The sequence below is a fragment of the Phymastichus coffea genome, unplaced genomic scaffold, assembly GCF_024137745.1.
Source record: "Phymastichus coffea isolate CEN01 unplaced genomic scaffold, Cenicafe_Pcof_1.1 PCOF00008, whole genome shotgun sequence".
In the NCBI taxonomy this organism is placed as follows: Eukaryota; Metazoa; Arthropoda; class Insecta; order Hymenoptera; family Eulophidae; genus Phymastichus; species Phymastichus coffea.
In genome coordinates, this window is record NW_026706819.1 from 8213964 (window position 1) to 8225104 (window position 11141).

Sequence of the window (11141 nt, forward strand, 5' to 3'; positions counted from 1 at the left end):
AGTCTTTCCATGAGGCGGGGAAGTCATTAAACTGATACATTTGATTGAAGATGTCGACAAGAAGGAGTTTAAATTTGACTGGAAGTTTCTGGAGAATTTCAAAATCTAGCTCATCCATGCCACAAGAGGATTTCGTATTTTTGTCATCGAGTGCAATATTTAGCTCCATAAAATCAAAATAAGCATCTAAAAATTCGTTATCATTACATTTTGGAATGAAGCTTGGGTTGATTGGGCGATATGGAGAACATATTTTGTCCAAGGTTTTTTGGATGCATTCAGTGAATTGAAGGTTTTGGTTTGAACTATTATTGGAAGTTTTCACCCACTTATTTTTTAAAACTTTGCTTTTATTCCAAACATAATTTTGGCTAGTGTGGAAATTTATAGTCTCGGCAAAATTCCTGAAACATTCCTTTTTTTTCTTTTTAAACGTACGTCTAGCGAGAGCCGCGTGTTTTCTATACAAAATGAGATTGTCTAGTTCCGGATACATCCTCCACTTTTTGTATGATGCACGACGCAATCTTTTGACTTTATCGCATTCATTGTCCCACCAAGGAACAGGGTTTGTTATCTTTACATTTTTTGCAGAACTATTCAATGTGGGCGTGGCAAGCTTTACGGATTCCATAACAATGTGTGTAAAAAAGTCGCATTTACCAGGGGGTGAAAGTGATTCGTAATGATCGAGTAAAAATTGCTCGTATTTGCTTTCAAGATTTTTATAAACACAATTCCAGTCTGTGCGGACACTTTTGATTTTAAATGACTTTTTAACATAGGCGTTTTTATCTATATTAATAGTTATAAAGAAGGGATAATGGTCTGACCCCCAGTTTTCATCGTGAGCCAAGACACTTGTTTTGTCACTCAGATTGACAGTAGAGAAGATGAGATCAATATTTGAATAAAGGTTCCTGTGGGAGTCCCAATGACTATTAGAGTCGGCATTATGTAAAAAGAGATTGGAATTGTTTAATACGGCGTTCTCGAATCTAATACCATTTGTGTCAGTCTATCGACAATTCCAATTTTTATTGTGAACATTGAAGTCGCCCAAGAATAAACAATGGCTATTTGGTCGGATATTGGTGGTAATAGAATTCCATTGATCTTGGCTTAGTATGAAACCGGGAGTTCGATAGCATGCAATTATATCGAGAGAAGGATTTATATTGTTAATGTGTACGCCGCATAACTCAACAGATTGACACGGAGAAATAAGGTTTTCTAGTTCTATAAATGCTAAGTTTTTACGTATAAGGAATATAATCCCGCCTCCACTTGAGTGAGTTCTGTCTTGCCTGAAGGTGATGAAGCCAGGAAATTGTACACTGATGTTGGGAGATAACCAGGTTTCAACACCAATAAATATGTCCAAGTCTGTGAGTATAGATTCAATTTCTTGACGCTGTTTCTGGAAACTTCGCATGTTCCAATAGACGATTCGTAAATTCCGACTTTCAGACTTTTTTTGTGAATTCATTTCAAAAAGAAAATTGAGAAAATTTAGTTATCGGCTGTGTTGTTGTACTCGCTGTCGGTATCACTGTGACTTGAATTTATACGCTTCATAATTCTGTCGATTCGGCTATTTAAGTTGGTATCAGTAATTTTCTCTTTGACTTCCAAAAGCATTTGTGTGAAAGCGATCATGTTATCGGTATATTTAGACGCAATTTCGGGAATATTCGATTTTCCAAAAGATTCGACTAAAAATTGTTTGAGCTCTTCATAGTTGATGGGAAATTCCGTTTGTTTACTGTTGATGAATTCTTTAGCCGGATTTACTTGACTTTCAACCTCTTGCGGATCGGCTCTTACTTTTTCGCTGGTTCTGATTTTTTTTACTATTTTTCTACTTGTTTTTACACCCTGGGTTGAGTTATTTAAGTTGCTATCAGTGCTTGTCGAAGTAGTGGAATTCGAGTGACGCGGACGTTTAAGAATTGAAGGCGGAGGTTTCATTTCATTCATTTCAATATCCAGAATATTTTCTTGATGAGAGTTCGGAGTAATTGACTGTTGTTGTTGTGCGGATTGCTCAGGTGTAAGCGTGTTTGCTACGTGTGTCTGCGAAAGAATGTCTGATGAGGCTAGCGTATTATTTTCTGGTATGTCTTGAGTGTTTATTTCTGGAGAAATGTGAGTTGTTGATTCAGTATTTTTACAGTGCTTTGCGAGATGTCCTTCTTCTTTGCAGAGAAAGCATGTTAGTTTTTCGGCTGATAGGTAAATGAAGTAATTCGTTCCTTCGAAGTTTATGCAGATCGATGGGGGAATTTTAGCAATGTCGTCTGGATTTACATACATTTGTCGTCGGAAACTTAATACGTGTGTAAAGCCGGGTTCGTTATAGCCTGCGCGTATGTATGTTATTTGTGAACAAGGCGAGATATCGAGCTTTTTCAGTTCGTTGAGAATGATTTCATTCGGAATGATGGGGCAAGCATTTGAAATGATGATTCGCTTTGCTTTGGAAATTAAAGGTCTGATTTCTAGAATATGAGGTCCGACAGTAATTTTTGCCTTGTTTTCAGTCAGCCTGTCTGCAGTGTCTTTACTATTTAGATATAGGCATACTCTTGAATGAGAAATGCGAGAAACAAATCTAATGAATGCTGGGTCGATAAGTTTGCCAATGGCTTTCGTGTACTCATGTACTGCTATTCCGTCGATTGAGTCCAAAACTATTGCTTGTTCTTTGGTGGGCACCTGAACATGTTGAGCGGCGTGAGAGTAGGACACTTTGGGTTGGGTTTTCTGTTGAGATAACATGATGGTTTATGAGCGGATTAATGCAAGTGCCCCTGAAGGCAAAAGCTACCGCGAATGACAAAAGAGAAAGAGAAAAAAAAAGAAAAGAGTCAGGTGTCAAGGGAACGCTTTTCACCTGGAACACTAGTCATTTCACAGCACTTCAATACAAAGTTAAACAGACCGCGTAAACACTCGCAAGCACAGCATAAACACGTCCGCACTCTTCGGCGTCTACAAGCCGAATCCCATATGCTAATTCTATGATTTTCATCCACCATCTTGAATCTGCCATCTTGGATTTTCAAAAATGAAAATTCTGACTGTAGATTCGTATTCAGCGACCCCGAAAACCCCCGAGTAAGAAATTTTAAGCCAGAATAGTCAATAGAAAAATGTATGCCGAAAAGGGTTAAAAGCCACCCCTATCTACCCCTTGCAGGCTTATATACGTAACCCTAGTTACATCAAGTTTAATTAAATCCTTTTTGATGAAAAAATTAATTTTTTAATCACAAATAGACATACACATCTTAACCTGGATATGCCTTATCCCTGTATACATGTACAACCCTTAAAAACCCTTGGGCAGGCTAATCATAGAACCCTGGGTAAGCTATTTTAATCATGTGAAATTCGATGAAGGAATTAATCACAGATAGACATACGCAGCTTATTTTTTGTACGCGGTTGGGAGGGCTGGTATTAAAGGGTTGAGGAGGTATTTGGGGATGAGGCCTATCTAGATCATATTAGTACGCATACCTGTGATTAGAAAATGAGTTTTTTTATCAAAAAGCAGTTAATTAAACTTGCTCTACCCAGGGTTATGTGGGTGAGACTGTTTAGGGGTTGGCAGGGGTGGTTTCTACCCGTAAGAGAGCATTTTGTAAATAGAAGCACGATGCTCACAATATTTTTTAGTGTTTTGTCATATTTCCAAGTTTGGTTTAAATTGGTGAGTGGCTCTTTAATATGGTTACTTGTTAGATAGCTTGGGCTGAATGGTGTGGTGCTTTTTAAATTCATAAAATTTGAAATTTTCAAATTTGTGTAACTTCGTGAAAAAAAAAAGATATCCGAGCATACTCAACCGCATTTGAAAGAAGAAAACTCATACTTTAATTTGATGTATACAGTTTTTTGAAAAAAAATTTCTTTTCTTTGCTACATAACCTCAAATATAGGCAAAAATCGCGTTTTTTGCACTTTAAGGTTAGGATATCTCGAAAACCGGAGCCACCAGAGTAATTCTGACCTCGGATTCGGATTCAGCGCGCAAAAAACCTTCGGAAAACTATACTCGGGTTCTTGGTAAAATATTTTTGTCAAATTCTGTCGGCCTGTGTAATTCAACAGGGTTACTATTAGCAATCATTTTACGATCTTTATCTTCTAACAAATATTTATTAGATGGAATTTCATCATACTTTTTATCTCCATCTGTCCAATCGTATACATGATCTTCTTGCAAACGTTTCTGAGTGTTAGAGTAACTTTTTTTAACTTCATGGTACGATAACAATTTTTCAACAATTTCTTGAACACCGTTTTCATCATCAGCGTCGTCATTTTCATCAGCATTATCTTCATTTTCGTCATAATTATCTTCATCACTAACATCTTCAGAATTGTTAGATTCGTTTTCAGATTCTGAATCTGAACTCTCAGGATGTGGTAGCATAACAACATCTACTGTGTCATCATTTTCAGACATTTCACAAGATTCACTTGAAAATGCAATTTGTTTTTTATTTTTATTACACCTTCTTTGAGGTAAAATGCGTTTTTTTCCAGACATAATACCAGCAATTATTTGAAAAAACCAAAATTAAAAAGAAAAAACTTAATTACAAGTAATTGCCTTTTAAGGTTTACAAAATATTTGAATGAAATGGTTGGATAGCCAAACTCAAACTCAAAGCACCTCAAACTAAAAATGTTAAGTTGATAAACTACACGGCATACGACAATAATAAAATCCTAAATTTTTTGAAAATATACTTTCACACAAAAAGAAATTTTGTTTGAAATAAATCCCTTCTCAAAGGCTTTCAAAATATCGCTGTAGTAAAATTGCAGGGGTAACTCGAATTACATTTTTCAAAATAGCAAATGCTACAAAAAAATATCGACAATAGATATAAGATTATGATATTTTTGTAATTAATTTTTATAAATTAAAACTAAAGTTTTGTTAGGGATTGTTGAGCAGGAGTAATTTATTTGCTTATTATTCGCTAAGACACAACACAAACACCAAAATTTTTTTTTTTTTTTTTTTATTATTCACAGTTCATAATCACAATCACAATTGAAAAGTTATAGTTCACAATGTTTTATAGTCTTAAGTACAACGATTCAAAAAAGAGTGAAGCGCGGAGGCGCGTTGCGCTCCCTTTTAAATACACTCGTAACCATGGAAATAACATCCGTTGTTATGTATAAAATAACTTGATGCGCATTTACGCTATCAATTTTTATTCAAACAAATGCTCGATAAATGTGTACGACACCAATCCGCCTTCAATTTTTAATAAAATGTCACCTCCACGGTCACGAATGTTATCGCATATATCTTCTGCCGTTCCCTTCGCCCTTCGAACCTCTCATCACCCCCCCCCCCCGCGACCAATTTCTCCCTTAAACTTCCACCCCGCTCGTCGATCGCCGGACGATCTCGGGATAGCCCTTGTGCCATCGCCGAACCGTAATCGTTGCTGGTCATCCGTTTTTATTTCAGCCTCAAGAAATGCACGGCATTTGCGTTTCTTGAGCTGAGGCGTACGGCCTTGGCTCTGTTTAGACAGCAGCCATGCGCGTCATCCGAGCGAAGCCTTGGAAGAAGGGTGCCGTTTGGTCGTGGAAGGTGCGAGCTCTCAAAACGAAACACTGATATATAAGGTGCCGCGCGCTTGCGTCCTCAACAAGTTTATTATTATTATTTTATAAAAATTGCTTAGTAATGTGTTACGGCCAAGGCCTTTATTCATAACATATGTAAAATTAGTAATTTGAAGTAAACAAATATTTCTAAAAATGAACTATTATAGAACTCTTCTACTCAAAATAATGAAAAATACTTATTAAAAATGTTATAACACATACATTTACTTAAAATTGGCAAAAATAAGCACTTCCAAAAAAAAGTATAAATATTTTTGGATTTTCGGGAAATTCAAATTTTCAATTTTCCAAAAATTTTCAAAATTATTTAGTAAAAATTCACATGTATTCCTCGACCAATTCTAAGCATTTTTTGTTCTACAACAATTTTTTCAACAGTTGACATTTTTTGAGTAAAAAAATCATGAATTTCTAAATTACACTACGATACAAAAACCGCCATATTTTTTTTTCTAATCAACATTTTTTAATAAAGTGGAATGCGCTTGAAAGATAATTGTCCCATGTTGTGAAAAATATTATTTAGGGAGCCTATTTTAGGGTCGATTTCTTTTCAGCAGAGCGAATATTGGAGAAAAATTGAAAAAAATTTGGAATTTTTTCGAAAAAATCGGCCATATTTTTTTTTCTGTCAAGTTATTTAAAAAGCTTGGTGATTTTTAGAAAGAGCATACACAAAAACATAAGGAAACCAAATTTCATCCAAATCTATTGAGAATTGTACGAATGGCATAATGTTAAATCGAAGTATTGCAGCCATAGACGTTTGCCACTTAATGGGTTAACGTAGATCGTGAAAAATGATTCAAAATTACACTCAGATAATTTAAAGTTCTATTTTTCTCTTTATTTTATTAATTTACAATGATCACTGTTAACTAACGCGAACAATAGCCACTTTTATGTCAATTTTTTAATGCACATGCACTACAAAAGAAAATCACAGAAAGACACAAAAATTTCAAGATGTTCAACAGACCGCTGTCTACTTGATACTGTAATAGAAATTAAGGTTTTCATGTATACTAACTTGACGCGAACACGAGCCGGCATCTTATAACTATGAGAAAAGCCTTTTAGCATAAAACTCATTAGACAAAAACGAGCGGCGGTGGCACGGCGGTGACGCCGGTGGTGGCGCGGCTGCTGCGTTGAGAGGCTAACGCATATAATATCGACATTGTTTTTGACGCCTTTTTAAGTTTTTCTACGTATTTTCTCTCTTTCACTCTCCCTTCCCCCCCCCCTCTCTCATCAACTTGAACGACATCGTGAAGATCACCATCAACGAGGTTCCACTCGACTATGTTACCAGTGCTCGAAATCTGGGTGTGACACTTACTCCCACGTTAAACTGGTCAAAACATATGAGAAGCGTGACGAGGAGGGTATACAGCTGTCTGGCTTCACTCCGTTTCCACAGGAAATCTCTCTCGACTACCCTCAGAAAAGTTCTCGTCGAGCAACTCGTTTTCCCTCATTTCGATTACCTCTCAGTGGTTTGTATTCAGCTTGATGGAGAGCGCTCGTCTAAGCTTCAAGTTGCACAAAACGCCTGCGTACGCTTCGTAATAGGATGGATCCCTTTTATACCCTCTCTATCCTTAAACAGTCACATTACGCACCATAGACTAGCCCTGGGCTGGCTATCCCTTACCCCAAATAGGTATAGAGCCCTTGCCGTTCTGGCCTACTCTGTTGTGTCCAGAAAATCGCCGCACTACCTGGCTAGAAACCTGTCTGTCCTGCTCGATGACGTCATTATCCGGCGCTCGGGTCGCCGCCCGCCGTCGGCGTTTGAATACAAGGCCCCTCGAACTGAGGCATGGAACCATTCCTTTGCTATCCTTGCTCAGAGAATACTAAACTCACTGAGCGTGACCCTGTTCTCCATCGATCGGATCCCTGACTTCAAGGTTTGGACCCGTGATCTATTCTTAAACTACGAGGCTGGAGCATGGATTGAGAGGGCGACTGGCGAAAAGTTAATGCCAGTACCGGCACTGTCCGACTACACTCGCATACCAAACAGAGTCAATCCAGTCGCGTTCTCCTAAAATTATCCATCGTCCCATACTTACCCCGTTATCGACCTATGGTTCATGAAATAGCTAATTGAACGGTTATTTTCTGGCCAAACGCACATCGATCCACCTTTATACCTCTCCTCTTTTCAGACCGCCCTTCTGTAAAACAAGTGCCATTCGCGTCTTCACTACTCTTGCTACTTTTATTATTTTTTACTACTTTTAGTATTTTGTTGTTCTTATTATTTTTAATTATTCTTTATTACCTTTATTGTCTTTATTATTTTAATATTATTTGTCATCTTTTATTATTGTTAATTTTGTTGTTTTATCTGATAACTCATTTACATTGTTCTTTATATATTTTATTTTACTATATTTCACATATTTTATTCTATTTTTAGTTTTATATATATACTCTTAGTGCTTACTGTTAACGCCATTGGAAATTCGCTGCTCACCGTATATACTACTCATGCATTTTCACGAAATTCATCTTCTTCATATAGTTAAATGCGTTACTATTCATCCTTGCATCTCCTCTTTTGTCATGTTTAAATTTTGTTATTATTTTGTTATGTACATTTCCAAACTGCCAGACCGGGTTCCACCTCATTGGCGCAATGAACGAACTAATCTAATCTAATCTCTGTTTTCACTACAAGCAAAAGTGCGTATATACTTGAGCTCTTTCTTTCATTCGATCGTGACATTCGTACCGTATCTTACGACTAACAGTGAATTGTGTGTGCATTTTTGAATAATACTCGTTGATATACAGGAACTACAATCAAATTACAGTAAGTTGATTGACGTGTGAATTTTTAGCGAAGAAAACTATTTCAACACTTTAAATCTGTCATAATAAATTAATAATTGGCATTTGCGAGTCGAAAATGTAGCAAAATTAATCTATCAAATACCTTCTTTATGATGGCACAATCGGATTGCTGTACAAATTAAGGTCGTAAAATACATTATTTAATTCCCTGTTAAATAATGTATTTTATTCCCTAATAGGCCAGCTCAACGATGCTGATGCTGAAAAAGATCCAACTTTGAGCTGGCGCATTTCCAGACTATAGACCTGCCTCCACTCATACAATTCTGGATGGGTAGGGAGTCCACTTTTTTTTCCGTGTATAACTATTATATAATATCGAATGCATGTATTTATTCAATATATAATTTCAGGGCGCAAGTAAAATCAATCGCATTAAGAGTGGAGTTCTGCCATTCTCAAGATTTTTCAAGAATCATCATATTTGTAAAGGGTATTAGAACATAAACTGAATTAGTTCAATTCCTTTGAAATAAGAAAATAATACGAGATGGATTATCGAGCAAATAGTAACAACGAAATTGGCCATGCATTAGAATTGCATAACGCGGTAAGAAAATTAACACTGTCATTATACGAGAATTCTATGATACCTCGGAGTGAAGTTCAGAAAACTATAAGTTTAATGTCTAATTTTATATCTGAAATTGCTAAATTTTGATCAAAAGAACCGTCGCATGAGCATCGCTCAAGAACTGTTGAATGACGTCAACGACGACCCAGATTTACTCAAAAGGGTCATAACTGGTGACGAATCATGGGTATATGGTTATGATATTGAAACCAAAGTCCAATCGTCCCAATGGAAGAGCCCAGATGAGCCAAGACCGAAAAAAGCACGCCAAGTTCGATCAAATGTCAAAGTTTTGCTCACTGTTTTCTTCGATTACCATGGCGTGGTGTATCAGGAGTTCTTACCATATGGACGTACGGTCAATAAACAGTATTATCTTGAAGTTATGCGCCGTTTTCGAGAAGCAATACGAAGAAAACGCCCAGAATTGTGGAAAAACAATTCATGGCTTTTGCATCACGATAATGCCCTGTTCCTAAAACTCAAGAAATTCATGAATGAACCGAGGTTTGGAACGATTGAGGAGATACGATAAAGAAAAAATCGCTGGAAGAGCTCAAGGCTATACCGAAAAGTGCTTATGAGAAGTGCTTTGAGGATTGGAAAAACCGTTGGCATAAGTGTATTGTATCTGAGGGAGATTACTTTGAAGGGGACAACATAAATATTGATAAATAAATAAATATTTTTTCTTAAAAATACAAAGTCACCTTACTTTTTGAACACACCTCGTACAAAACAAAAGCGGAGGTGTTCTTGAAGAATGTGTCTTTAATAATTTGCCCAATTTTCATATTACAGAAAATAACTCTACAGATTTGATGCACGATTGTTTTGAAGGCACAGGTGTAGACGTTTGTGAATTAGTTTTAAGTCAGTTTATATTAAAGGAAAAATTACACTATAAACAAGAATGTTTATGAAATGAATATCAAAATCAAGGTAAAACAATCAGCGAGTGAAATGGTTTGCCTTTTGCGATATCTTGGCTTCATTCTTGATGACTTGATTCCTACCGAAAGCGAGTATTGGCGACTGTATGTTTATTATAGAAAATTTATTGGAATAGTCACTGTTCCGCGATATATCGAAGCCGATCTTTACGAAGTTAAAGATATAGTCGAAAAATTCAACATTATTTTTCTGAAATTATTCAAGCGATTAAAGCCATACCTCATTTCGGAGTGCACATGAAATGCATGATGGAACAAAACGGACCTCCTGTCCATTTTTGGGCGATGACTTTTGAACGGAATACTCTTTCGGAAAATTAAAACATGTAGTTGAAGTTAATAACGAATTGTACTTTCTTGTTTGTTCTTTAACAAGAAAGGCATTCCATGATCACTATCACGCGCATGAAGTGATTAATAATAACATATTAATCACTTCATTAGTATTACGTTGCATTTAGATATGATTAAAGCGAATCCTTACTCAAATTTAAAAATTTTCCGTTCAACAATTTTTTTGTCAATGAACCGAAAATTCATTACGGATCCACCTTAAGATCGATTTAATTTTGTATAAGACGAATTAATGCGCTAGCTAGGTAATGTATTTTTATTTTATATGTATTATTATTTTATAATTGATAAAATAATATTTATGTTCTAGAGGTTATATTGAGACTTGGATGAGTGTGGACGCGTCTTGTGTGAGTGCTGAGTATAACGCAATTTAAGAGAGAAGGAGAGCGGGAAGTGAAGAGAAAAGTGGAGAAAAGGTACAGGAGGAGTGGAAAGGGGTTTGGAGAAGAGAAAAAGTGAGGGATACAAAGGGCGAAGGAAGTAAGGTGGAAAAAAATAAAGGGAGAAAGGATAGGTTAGGTTAGCTAAGACAGAAGGCGGGAAAAGAGGAGCGTAGGAGAGGGATATAAAGGCGAAGACAAAGGGAATAAGAGAGAGAGTTAAGGCGGCAGCAAGGTGGGGAATTGGAATAGGAAACAGGAACGAGATGTTCATAACGCCAGGAACAGCGAAAGAGAGGGACGGTAAAGGGGATAAGAGGAAGGCAAAGGGGGTGAGAGGTA